Source organism: Oncorhynchus nerka, linkage group LG16, assembly GCF_034236695.1.
Source record: "Oncorhynchus nerka isolate Pitt River linkage group LG16, Oner_Uvic_2.0, whole genome shotgun sequence".
Classification (NCBI taxonomy): domain Eukaryota; kingdom Metazoa; phylum Chordata; class Actinopteri; order Salmoniformes; family Salmonidae; genus Oncorhynchus; species Oncorhynchus nerka.
The window spans coordinates 38785005-38799457 of record NC_088411.1 but is presented as its reverse complement, the minus strand read 5'-3'; positions in this window follow the sequence as shown (position 1 = coordinate 38799457).

The window sequence follows — 14453 nt, the reverse complement described above, 5'->3', positions numbered from 1 at the left end:
TCTCTATAAACAAAGAAAAGAAAACACAAAGCGACTTCAACAACAAGATGGGGCAGGGGAAGAAGTCCGATTGTATATTTTGTTCGTTTATCCGCATTGTTTGTAACTTATTTATTTATTTATTTTGTACATGACTCTGATGACGCGAAGGATACACTGCTTCCTTGGGAACAGGCCCCGATCCACGTGATCTGCGTGAAGAGGAGGCGGAGAAAGAGGGGCCAAAGGTCAGGCTGCCTTCTGAGAATTTGTAGGCGATCTAATACTTCTATGCTTGCTTCAAGGCAAATAACTCTGAAACATGCATGAGAGCACCAGCTGTTCCGGAAGACTGTGTGATTACGCTCTCCGCAGCCGATGTGAGTAAGAGCTTTAAACAGGTCAACATTCACAAGGCCGCAGGGCCAGACAGAATACTAGAACGTGTACTGTGAGCATTCATTGACCAACTGGCAAGTGTCTTCACTGACATTTCAACCTCTCCCTGTCCGAGTCTGTAATGCCAACATGTTTGAAGCAGAACACCATAGTCTCTGTGCCCAAGAACACTAAGGTAACCTGCCTAAACGACTACCAACCCATAGTACTCACGTCTGTAGCCATAAAGTGCTTTGAAAGGCTGGTATTGGCTCACATCAACACCACTATCTCATAAACCCTAGACCCACTCTGACTACAGTTCAGTGTTCAACACCATAGTACCCTCAAAGCTCATCTATAAGATAAGGACCCTGGGACTAAACGTCTTCCTCTGCAACTAGATCCTGGACTTCCTGACGGGCCGCCCCCCAGGTGGTAAGGGTAGGTAACCACACATCCGCCACGCTGATCCTCAACACAGGGGCCCCTCACGGCTAGGCACGACTCCAACACCCATCATTCAATTTGCCGATGACACAACAGTGGTAGGCCTGATCACCGACAACGACGAGACAGCCTATAGGGAGGAGGTCAGAGACCTGGCCATGTGGTGCCAGGACAACAACGTCTCCCTCAGCGTGATCAAGACAAAGGAGATGATTGTGGAACTCAGGAAAAAGAGGACCGAGCCGCCCCCATTCTCATCGACGGGGCTGTAGTGGAGCAGGTTGAGAGCTTCAAGTTACTTGGTGTCCACATCACCAAAAAACTAACATGGTCCAAGCACACAAAGACAGTCGTGAAGAGGGCACGACAAAACCTATTCCCCCTCAGGAGACTGAAAAGATTTGGCCTGGGTTATCAGCTCCTCAAAAGTTTCTACAACTGCACCATCGAGAGCATCCTGACTGGTTGCATCACTGCCTGGTATGGCAACTGCTCGGCCTCCGACCGCAAGGCACTACAAAGGGTAGTGTGAAATGCTCTGTACATCACTGGGGCCAAGCTTCTTGCCATCCAGGACCTCTATACCAGGCGGTGTCAAGAGGAAAGCCCTAAAAATTGTCAAAGTCTCCAGCCACCCTAGACATATACTGTTCTCTCTGCTACCGGAGCGCCAACTCTAAGTCCAAGAGGCTTCAAAACAGCTTCTACCCCAAGCCATAAGACTCCTGAACATCTAGTCAAATGGCTACCCTACATGTACATGCTACCTCAAATAACCAGGGCCCCCGCACATTGACTCTGTATCGGTACCCCCTGTATATAGCCTCCACATTGACTCTGTACCGGTACCCCCTGTATATAGCCTCCACATTGACTCTGTATCGGTACCCCCTGTATATAGCCTCCACATTGACTCTGTATCGGTACCCCTGTATATAGCCTCCACATTGACTCTGTACCAGTACCCCCTGTATATAGCCTCCACATTGACTCTGTACCGGTCTACCCCTGTATATAGCCTCCACATTGACTCTGTATCGGTACCCCCTGTATATAGCCTCCACATTGACTCTGTACCAGTACCCCCCTGTATATAGCCTCCACATTGACTCTGTACCGGTACCCCTGTATATAGCCTCCACATTGACTCTGTATCGGTACCCCTGTATATAGCCTCCACATTGACTCTGTATCGGTACCCCTGTATATAGCCTCCACATTGACTCTGTATCGGTACCCCCTGTATATAGCCTCCACATTGACTCTGTATCGGTACCCCCTGTATATAGCCTCCACATTGACTCTGTATCGGTACCCCCTGTATATAGCCTCCACATTGACTCTGTACCGGTACCCCCTGTATATAGCCTCCACATTGACTCTGTACCGGTACCCCCTGTATATAGCCTCCACATTGACTCTGTACCGGTACCCCCTGTATATAGCCTCCACATTGACTCTGTACCGGTACCCCCTGTATATAGCCTCCACATTGACTCTGTATCGGTACCCCCTGTATATAGCCTCCACATTGAATCTGTACTGGTACCCCCTGTATATAGCCTCCACATTGACTCTGTATCGGTACCCCCTGTATATAGCCTCCACATTGACTCTGTATCGGTACCCCTGTATATAGCCTCCACATTGACTCTGTATCGGTACCCCCTGTATATAGCCTCCACATTGACTCTGTACCGGTACCCCCTGTATATAGCCTCCACATTGACTCTGTACCAGTACCCCCCTGTATATAGCCTCCACATTGACTCTGTACCGGTACCCCCTGTATATAGCCTCCACATTGACTCTGTACCAGTACCCCCTGTATATAGCCTCCACATTGACTCTGTATCGGTACCCCTGTATATAGCCTCCACATTGACTCTGTACCAGTACCCCCTGTATATAGCCTCCACATTGACTCTGTACCGGTACCCCCTGTATATAGCCTCCACATTGACTCTGTACTCTGTACAGTACCCCTGTATATAGCCTCCACATTGACTCTGTACCGGTACCCCCTGTATATAGCCTCCACATTGACTCTGTACCCTGGTACCCCTGTATATAGCCTCCACATTGACTCTGTATCGGTACCCCTGTATATAGTCTCCACATTGACTCTGTACCAGTACCCCTGTATATAGCCTCCACATTGACTCTGTACCGGTACCCCTGTATATAGCCTCCACATTGACTCTGTACCGGTCTACCACCTGTATATAGCCTCCACATTGACTCTGTACCACCTGTACCCCAGCATGTATATAGCCTCCACATTGACTCTGTACCAGTACCCCCTGTATATAGCCTCCACATTGACTCTGTACCGGTACCCCTGTATATAGTCTCCACATTGACTCTGTACCGGTACCCCCTGTATATAGCCTCCACATTGACTCTGTATCGGTACCCCTGTATATAGCCTCCACATTGACTCTGTACCAGTACCCCTGTATATAGCCTCCACATTGACTCAGCATTTTCACCGGTACCCCCTGTATATAGCCTCCACATTGACTCTGTACCGGTACCCCCTGTATATAGCCTCCACATTGACTCTGTATCGGTACCCCTGTATATAGCCTCCACATTGACTCTGTACCGGTACCCCATTTCAGTATATAGCCTCCACATTGACTCTGTACCGGTACCCCCTGTATATAGCCTCCACATTGACTCTGTACCGGTACCCCCTGTATATAGCCTCCACATTGACTCTGTATCGGTACCCCAGTGTATATAGCCTCAACATTGACTCTGTATCGGTACCCCCTGTATATAGCCTCAACATTGACTCTGTATCGGTACCCCCTGTATATAGCCTCCACATTGACTCTGTATCGGTACCCCCTGTATATAGCCTCAACATTGACTCTGTATCGGTACCCCCTGTATATAGCCTCAACATTGACTCTGTATCGGTACCCCCTGTATATAGCCTCAACATTGACTCTGTATCGGTACCCCACCTGTATATAGCCTCAACATTGACTCTGTATCGGTACCCCCTGTATATAGCCTCAACATTGACTCTGTATCGGTACCCCCCTGTATATAGTCTCGCTATTGTTATTTCACTGCTGCTCTTTAATTACTTGTTCCCTTTATCTCTCATTCTTATCTGTATTTTTTTAAGCTGCATTGATGGTCCTAAGTAACTGTGAGGTCTACTACACCTGTTGTATTCAGCATTTCAGTGTAAGGTCTACTACACCTGTCGTATTCAGCATTTCAGTGTAAGGTCTACTACACCTGTTGTATTCAGCATTTCAGTGTAAGGTCTACTACACCTGTTGTATTCAGCATTTCAGTGTAAGGTCTACTACACCTGTCGTATTCAGCATTTCAGTGTAAGGTCTACTACACCTGTCGTATTCAGCATTTCAGTGTAAGGTCTACTACACCTGTTGTATTCAGCATTTCAGTGTAAGGTCTACTACACCTGTTGTATTCAGCATTTCACTGTAAGGTCTACTACACCTGTTGTATTCAGCATTTCACTGTGAGGTCTACTACACCTGTTGTATTCAGCATTTCACTGTAAGGTCTACTACACCTGTCGTATTCAGCATTTCAGTGTAAGGTCTACTACACCTGTTGTATTCAGCATTTCAGTGTAAGGTCTACTACACCTGTTGTATTCAGCATTTCAGTGTAAGGTCTACTACACCTGTTGTATTCAGCATTTCACTGTGAGGTCTACTACACCTGTTGTATTCAGCATTTCACTGTAAGGTCTACTACACCTGTTGTATTCAGCATTTCAGTGTAAGGTCTACTACACCTGTTGTATTCAGCATTTCAGTGTAAGGTCTACTACACCTGTTGTATTCAGCATTTCAGTGTAAGGTCTACTACACCTGTCAGTATTCAGCATTTCACCTGTGTATTCAGGTCTACTACACCTGTCGTATTCAGCATTTCAGTGTAAGGTCTACTACACCTGTCGTATTCAGCATTTCAGTGTAAGGTCTACTACACCTGTCGTATTCTACTACACCTGTTGTATTCAGCATTTCAGTGTAAGGTCTACTACACCTGTTGTATTCAGCATTTCAGTGTAAGGTCTGCTACACCTGTCGTATTCAGCATTTCAGTGTAAGGTCTACTACACCTGTCGTATTCAGCATTTCAGTGTAAGGTCTACTACACCTGTCGTATTCAGCATTTCAGTGTAAGGTCTACTACACCTGTCGTATTCAGCATTTCACTGTAAGGTCTACTACACCTGTCGTATTCAGCATTTCAGTGTAATGTCTACTACACCTGTTGTATTCAGCATTTCACTGTAAGGTCTACTACACCTGTCGTATTCAGCATTTCACTGTAAGGTCTACTACACCTGTCGTATTCAGCATTTCAGTGTAAGGTCTACTACACCTGTCGTATTCAGCATTTCAGTGTAAGGTCTACTACACCTGTCGTATTCAGCATTTCAGTGTAAGGTCTACTACACCTGTCGTTTCATTCAGCATTTCAGTGTAAGGTCTACTACACCTGTCGTATTCAGCATTTCAGTGTAAGGTCTACTACACCTGTCGTATTCAGCATTTCAGTGTAAGGTCTACTACACCTGTCGTATTCAGCATTTCAGTGTAAGGTCTACTACACCTGTCGTATTCAGCATTTCAGTGTAAGGTCTACTACACCTGTCTACTACACCTGTATTCAGCATTTCAGTGTAAGGTCTACTACACCTGTCGTATTCAGCATTTCAGTGTAAGGTCTACTACACCTGTCGTATTCAGCATTTCAGTGTAAGGTCTACTACACCTGTCGTATTCAGCATTTCAGTGTAAGGTCTACTACACCTGTCGTATTCAGCATTTCAGTGTAAGGTCTACTACACCTGTCGTATTCAGCATTTCAGTGTAAGGTCTACTACACCTGTCGTATTCAGCATTTCAGTGTAAGGTCTACTACACCTGTCGTATTCAGCATTTCAGTGTAAGGTCTACTACACCTGTCGTATTCAGCATTTCAGTGTAAGGTCTACTACACCTGTCGTATTCAGCATTTCAGTGTAAGGTCTACTACACCTGTCGTATTCAGCATTTCAGTGTAAGGTCTACTACACCTGTCGTTCAGCATTTCAGCATTTCAGTGTAAGGTCTACTACACCTGTCGTATTCAGCATTTCAGTGTAAGGTCTACTACACCTGTCGTATTCAGCATTTCAGTGTAAGGTCTACTACACCTGTCGTATTCAGCATTTCAGTGTAAGGTCTACTACACCTGTCGTATTCAGCATTTCAGTGTAAGGTCTACTACACCTGTCGTATTCAGCATTTCAGTGTAAGGTCTACTACACCTGTCGTATTCAGCATTTCAGTGTAAGGTCTACTACACCTGTCGTATTCAGCATTTCAGTGTAAGGTCTACTACACCTGTCGTATTCAGCATTTCAGTGTAAGGTCTACTACACCTGTCGTATTCAGCATTTCAGTGTAAGGTCTACTACACCTGTCGTATTCAGCATTTCAGTGTAAGGTCTACTACACCTGTCGTATTCAGCATTTCAGTGTAAGGTCTACTACACCTGTCGTATTCAGCATTTCAGTGTAAGGTCTACTACACCTGTCGTATTCAGCATTTCAGTGTAAGGTCTACTACACCTGTCGTATTCAGCATTTCAGTGTAAGGTCTACTACACCTGTCGTATTCAGCATTTCAGTGTAAGGTCTACTACACCTGTCGTATTCAGCATTTCAGTGTAAGGTCTACTACACCTGTCGTATTCAGCATTTCAGTGTAAGGTCTACTACACCTGTCGTATTCAGCATTTCAGTGTAAGGTCTACTACACCTGTCGTATTCAGCATTTCAGTGTAAGGTCTACTACACCTGTCGTATTCAGCATTTCAGTGTAAGGTCTACTACACCTGTCGTATTCAGCATTTCAGTGTAAGGTCTACTACACCTGTCGTATTCAGCATTTCAGTGTAAGGTCTACTACACCTGTCGTATTCAGCATTTCAGTGTAAGGTCTACTACACCTGTCGTATTCAGCATTTCAGTGTAAGGTCTACTACACCTGTCGTATTCAGCATTTCAGTGTGAGGTCTACTACACCTGTCGTATTCAGCATTTCAGTGTGAGGTCTACTACACCTGTCGTATTCAGCATTTCAGTGTGAGGTCTACTACACCTGTCGTATTCAGCATTTCAGTGTGAGGTCTACTACACCTGTCGTATTCAGCATTTCAGTGTGAGGTCTACTACACCTGTCGTATTCAGCATTTCAGTGTAAGGTCTACTACACCTGTCGTATTCAGCATTTCAGTGTAAGGTCTACTACACCTGTCGTATTCAGCATTTCAGTGTAAGGTCTACTACACCTGTCGTATTCAGCATTTCAGTGTAAGGTCTACTACACCTGTCGTATTCAGCATTTCAGTGTAAGGTCTACTACACCTGTTGTATTCAGCATTTCACTGTGAGGTCTACTACACCTGTTGTATTCAGCATTTCACTGTGAGGTCTACTACACCTGTCGTATTCAGCATTTCACGGTAAGGTCTACTACACCTGTCGTATTCAGCATTTCAGTGTAAGGTCTACTACACCTGTCGTATTCAGCATTTCACTGTAAGGTCTACTACACCTGTCGTATTCAGCATTTCACTGTAAGGTCTACTACACCTGTCGTATTCAGCATTTCACGGTAAGGTCTACTACACCTGTCGTATTCAGCATTTCAGTGTAAGGTCTACTACACCTGTCGTATTCAGCATTTCAGTGTAAGGTCTACTACACCTGTCGTATTCAGCATTTCAGTGTAAGGTCTACTACACCTGTCGTATTCAGCATTTCAGTGTAAGGTCTACTACACCTGTCAGTGTATTCAGCATTTCAGTTTCAGTGTAAGGTCTACTACACCTGTCGTATTCAGCATTTCAGTGTAAGGTCTACTACACCTGTCGTATTCAGCATTTCAGTGTAAGGTCTACTACACCTGTCGTATTCAGCATTTCAGTGTAAGGTCTACTACACCTGTCGTATTCAGCATTTCAGTGTAAGGTCTACTACACCTGTCGTATTCAGCATTTCAGTGTAAGGTCTACTACACCTGTCGTATTCAGCATTTCAGTGTAAGGTCTACTACACCTGTCGTATTCAGCATTTCAGTGTAAGGTCTACTACACCTGTCGTATTCAGCATTTCAGTGTAAGGTCTACTACACCTGTCGTATTCAGCATTTCACTGTGAGGTCTACTACACCTGTTGTATTCAGCATTTCACTGTAAGGTCTACTACACCTGTTGTATTCAGCATTTCACTGTAAGGTCTACTACACCTGTTGTATTCAGCATTTCACGGTAAGGTCTACTACACCTGTCGTATTCAGCATTTCAGTGTAAGGTCTACTACACCTGTCGTATTCAGCATTTCAGTGTAAGGTCTACTACACCTGTTGTATTCAGCATTTCACTGTAAGGTCTACTACACCTGTTGTATTCAGCATTTCAGCATTTCAGTGTAAGGTCTACTACACCTGTCGTATTCAGCATTTCAGTGTAAGGTCTACTACACCTGTCGTTCAGCATTTCAGTGTAAGGTCTATTCAGCATTTCAGTGTAAGGTCAGTGTAAGGTCTACTACACCTGTCGTATTCAGCATTTCAGTGTAAGGTTTACTACACCTGTCGTATTCAGCATTTCAGTGTAAGGTCTACTACACCTGTTGTATTCAGCATTTCAGTGTAAGGTCTACTACACCTGTTGTATTCAGCATTTCAGTGTAAGGTCTACTACACCTGTTGTATTCAGCATTTCAGTGTAAGGTCTACTACACCTGTCGTATTCAGCATTTCAGTGTAAGGTCTACTACACCTGTCGTATTCAGCATTTCACTGTAAGGTCTACTACACCTGTCGTATTCAGCATTTCAGTGTAAGGTCTACTACACCTGTTGTATTCAGCATTTCAGTGTAAGGTCTAGTACACCTGTCGTATTCAGCATTTCACTGTGAGGTCTACTACACCTGTCGTATTCAGCATTTCAGTGTGAGGTCTACTACACCTGTCGTATTCAGCATTTCAGTGTGAGGTCTAGTACACCTGTCGTATTCAGCATTTCAGTGTAAGGTCTACTACACCTGTCGTATTCAGCATTTCAGTGTAAGGTCTACTACACCTGTCGTATTCAGCATTTCAGTGTAAGGTCTACTACACCTGTCGTATTCAGCATTTCAGTGTAATGTCTACTACACCTGTCGTATTCAGCATTTCAGTGTAAGGTCTACTACACCTGTCGTATTCAGCATTTCAGTGTAAGGTCTACTACACCTGTCGTATTCAGCATTTCAGTGTAAGGTCTACTACACCTGTCGTATTCAGCATTTCAGTGTAAGGTCTACTACACCTGTCGTATTCAGCATTTCAGTGTAAGGTCTACTACACCTGTCGTATTCAGCATTTCAGTGTAATGTCTACTACACCTGTCGTATTCAGCATTTCAGTGTAAGGTCTACTACACCTGTCGTATTCAGCATTTCAGTGTAAGGTCTACTACACCTGTCGTATTCAGCATTTCAGTGTAAGGTCTACTACACCTGTCGTATTCAGCATTTCAGTGTAAGGTCTACTACACCTGTCGTATTCAGCATTTCAGTGTAAGGTCTAGTACACCTGTCGTATTCAGGGGCATGTGACTAATATCATTTGATTTGATTTGAACAGCTTAACATTTCTTCAGGTTTCAGGCACAGTGTAATGTCCGCTCCGCGGTGTATTGAATCTCCTTTGATGTAAAACAACGTGTGGGCTTCTCCAGTGAAACACAATACATAAATGCAGCCCATGATACTCTACCCTGTCCATGGGAATTACAGAGCGTCTCTGGAGTAGTGTAACCTTCTGATGCATTTAAATCTCCCAGCCAGCCTGCCCGGCCTGGCCATTAACGATACATTGTTTGTATCCCAAATGGCACCTTATTCCCATTATAGTGCAGTATTTTTGCCATTTGGGCAAAAGGGTGCCATTTGGGATGCTACCCAATGATTGTCTCACAGACAGAGAAGTAGAATTGACTTCCAGTCTGTTATGATGTAGTCTCTGTTTTGCACACTGAACACTAGAGCCTGATGAACAGTAGAGCTTCATTAGAGTGGACAAGGCACTACAGAACATTACATTGATTGACTGACTAGTATCGCAAGATTAGATCAATAGGGTAGCCTAGTGGTTAGAGTGTTGGACTAGTAGCCGAAAGGTTGCAAGTTCAAATCCCCGAGCTGACAAGGTACAAATCTGTCGTTCTGCCCCTGAACAGGCAGTTAACCCACTGTTCCTAGGCTGTCATTGAAAATAAGAATTTGTTCTTAACTGACTTGCCTTGTTAAAAATCAAATACTTCATTGTTTCTTTCTCTCTGAGCTTCTATTTATTTCCCCCCTCTCTCTCTCTCTCTCTATCCATATCTCTCTCTATTTCTCCATCTCTCTCTCTCTCTTCCTCTCTCCATCACTCTCGCTCTCTCTCTATTTCTCTCTCTCTCTATTTCTCCATCTCTCTCTCCATTTCTCTCTCTCTCTCTGATTCTGTCAGCCAGGGCCCAGTGTGACTCTGTCAGCCAGGGCTCTGTGTGACTCTGTCAGCCAGGGTTCAGTGTGATTCTGTCAGCCAGGGCTCAGTGTGACTTTGTCAGCCAGGGTTCAGTGTGATTCTGTTAGCCAGGGTTCAGTGTGATTCTGTCAGCCAGGGCTCAGTGTGATTCTGTCAGCCAGGGCTCAGTGTGATTCTGTCAACCAGGGCTCAGTGGGACTATTTCAGCCACGGTTCAGAGGTTAAGTGGCTGAGACTGAGGCAGTCTGAGGCTGAGACAGTCTGAGGCTGAGACAGGCTGAGCCTGAGGCTGAGACTGAGACAGGCTGAGCCTGAGGCTGAGACTGAGACAGGCTGAGCCTGAGGCTGAGACTGAGACAGGCTGAGACTGAGGCTGAGTCTGCGGCTGAGGCTGAGACAGACAGGCTAAGACTGAGAATGAGGCTGAGACAGGCTGAGTCTGAGGCAGCCTGAGTCTGAGGCAGCCTGAGGCTGAGGCAGTCTGAGGCTGAGGCAGTCTGAGGCTGAGAGACAGGCTGAGACTGAGAATGAGGCTGAGTCTAAGACAGGGTGAGACTGAGACTGAGGGTGAGGCTGAGACTGAGACAGAGACAGACAGACAGGCTGAGACAGAGACAGATACAGGCTGAGACAGAGATAGAGACAGGCTGATGCTGAGAGAGACAGAGACAGGCTGAGGCAGAGACAGAGACAGGGACAGGCTGAGGTTGAGGCTGAGGATGAGACAGAGACAGAGACAGGCTGAGATTGAGGCTGAGACAGAGACAGTCTGAGGCTGAGACAGAGACAGGCTGAGGTTGAGGCTGAGGATGAGAATGAGGCTGAGACAGAGACAGGCTGGCTGAGGCTGAGAATGAGAAAGAGACAGGCTGTGGCTGAGAATCGGACTGAGGCTGAGGCTGAGGCTGAGACAGGCTGAGGCTGAGACAGGCTGAGTCTGAGGCTGAGACAGGCTGAGGCTGAGACAGGCTGAGTCTGAGGCTGAGACAGACTGAGCATGAGGCTGAGACAGACTGAGCATGAGGCTGAGACAGACTGGGACTGAGGCTGAGACAGACTGAGGCTGAGACTGAGGTTGAGAGGCTGACACTGAGGTTGAGAGGCTGAGACTGAGGTTGAGAGGCTGAGACTGAGGTTGAGAGGCTGAGACTGAGACAGAGACAGAGACTGAGGCTGAGCCAGAGACTGAGAATGAGACTGAGGCTGAGCCAGAGACTAAGACTGAGCCAGAGACTGAGACTGAGCCAGAGACTGAGACTGAGGCTGAGCCAGAGACTGAGGCTGAGCCAGAGACTGAGGCTGAGCCAGAGACTGAGACTGAGGCTGAGCCAGAGACTGAGACTGAGACAGAGACAGAGACTGAGAATGAGGTTGAGAGACTGAGACTGAGGTTGAGACAGACTGAAGCTGAGGCTGAGACTGAGACAGAGCCTGGGACAGGCGGAGTCTGAGACAGAGACCGAGACAGGCTGAGGCTGAGAATGAGACAGAGACAGGCTGTGGCTGAGAATCGGACTGAGGCTGAGGCTGAGACAGGCTGAGGCTGAGGCTGAGACAGGCTGAGTCTGAGGCTGAGACAGGCTGAGTCTGAGGCTGAGACAGACTGAGCATGAGGCTGAGACAGACTGAGCATGAGGCTGAGACAGACTGAGCATGAGGCTGAGACAGACTGGGACTGAGGCTGAGATAGACTGGGACTGAGGCTGAGATAGACTGGGACTGAGGCTGAGATAGACTGAGGCTGAGACTGAGGTTGAGAGGCTGAGACTGAGGTTGAGAGGCTGAGACTGAGGTTGAGAGGCTGAGACTGAGACTGAGGCTGAGCCAGAGACTGAGACTGAGGCTGAGGCTGAGACTGAGACTGAGACTGAGACTGAGGCTGAGACAGAGACAGAGACAGAGACAGAGACAGAGACAGAGACAGAGACAGAGACTGAGACAGAGAATGAGGTTGAGAGGCTGAGACTGAGACAGACTGAAGCTGAGACTGAGACAGACTGAAGCTGAGACTGAGACAGAGCCTGGGACAGGCGGAGTCTGAGACAGAGACAGAGACAGGCTGAGGGAGTGTATGAGAGGATCAGAGTGAGCTGGAGAGAGGAGAGAGAGAGGGGGAGAGGGGAGAGAGGAGAGAGAGAGAGAAGGAGAGTGGGAGGGGCTGCGACTGAGTTGGTTTAGGAGGGATCAAAAAGTGAGAGGGGGAGACTAGAAAAGCTAAGGACAGAAATGAGACTGAAGATGTTTCTCAATATACCTAGTACTGTGCTCCACACTCTCCTGCTCCAAGTGCACTCCCTCGAGGTTGTTCTCTTGAGCATGTAGAGTGTGTAGAACACATGAAACAATACACTTGAGAAGCACTCGCACTCGCCCTCCTGTGTTGCCTCCAGCTGCGTCTCCCCATTCACTGAACCTCCTTCCAGCCAGACGATTAAAGATATGGCACAAAGCAAGCGTTTTACTATCATCATCAGATATATGTGAATTGCAGGAATCTAGCTAGTCAGCTAGTTACACAGACAAAGATGACCAAAAAACTAAAGTCGCGTAAGATAGCTAGTTAACCTTTTCTACTTATTGTGCGTAGTTGTTTTAACGTGTTGGGGTCATATTTCTGTGCATGTGATGTGTACCAACAGAGTACACATTCGAGAAGTTCCATAAAGGTCAGTGTCACAGGGTCTATAAGGTCAGTGTCATTGACCAGTCGTCACGGAGCCGTAGACATTCCCTCACAGTGGTGGCCATGGTAACGCCGATTTCTCAGTTTCTCAGAATCAACCTCCTCATTGATAGATATTACATTCAGAAGGAAGAGGTAGGAGCCTGTGATTGGCTGTTCTCTTGGGATAGGCGGGACGCTTGCGTCCCACTTGGCCAATCGCCAGGGAAAATGCAGAGCGCCAAATTCAAATAAAATAATATAAAAATCTAACTTTCATTAAATCACACATGTAAGATACCAAATTAAAGCTACACTCGTTATGAATCCAGCCAACATGTCAGATTTCAAAAAGGCTTTTTGGCGAAAGCATAAGATGCTATTATCTGATAATAGCACAACAGTAAACAAAGAAAGCATTGCCCTGCAGGCGCTACACAAAATGCAGAAATAAAATATAAGTCATGCCTTACCTTTGACGAGCTTCTTTTGTTGGCACTCCAATATGTCCCATAAACATCAGAAATTGTCCTTTTGTTCGATTAATTCCGTCGATATATATCCAAAAGATCCATTTATTTGGCGTGTTTGATCCAGAAAAACACAGCTTCCAATTGCGCAACGTCACTACAAAATATCTCAAATGTTACCTGTAAACTTTGCCAAAACATTTCAAACTACTTTTGTAATACAACTTTAGGTATTTTTAAACGTTAATAATCGATCAAATTGAAGACGGGACAATCTGTGTTCAATACAGGAAGACAACAAACTAACGATACTTTTCTGGTCTTGCGCAACTCTCAAACAGTACACAAAACGTGACATTCATTCAAGATGGCCGTACTCCTTCATTACACAAAGGAAAAACCTCAACCAATTTCCAAAGACTGGTGACATCCAGTGGAAGCGGTAGGAACTGCAAACAAGTCCCTTAGATTTTTAGTGACCTAAATTTTTTAAAATCTGAATGGTTTGTCCTCGGGGTTTTGCCTGCTACATAAGTTCTGTTATACTCATAGACATGATTCAAACAGTTTTCGAAACTTCAGAGTGTTTTCTATCCATATCTACTAATATATTATATTCTGGGGATAAGTAGCAGGAGGTTGAAATTGGGCACGCTATTTATCCAAAAGTGAAAATGCTGCCCCCTATCCCGAAGAGGTTTTAATGGTCTCTGCTTGTTAAAGCGCTCATTGTTCTGATTGGCCATAGCACAATGACACATGTGTCTTTTGCATGTGAGGTCATTATGGTGTGTGTGTGTGTTGTTCATTTTATCAGCCATGGAAGGGGATATGGTGTGTGTGTGTGTGTGTGTGTTCAAGGTCTCTGCTTGTTAAAGCACTGTTCTCTAAGCTCTGATTGGCTGTAGTATAACAATGACACGTGTGTGTGTGCTTTCCA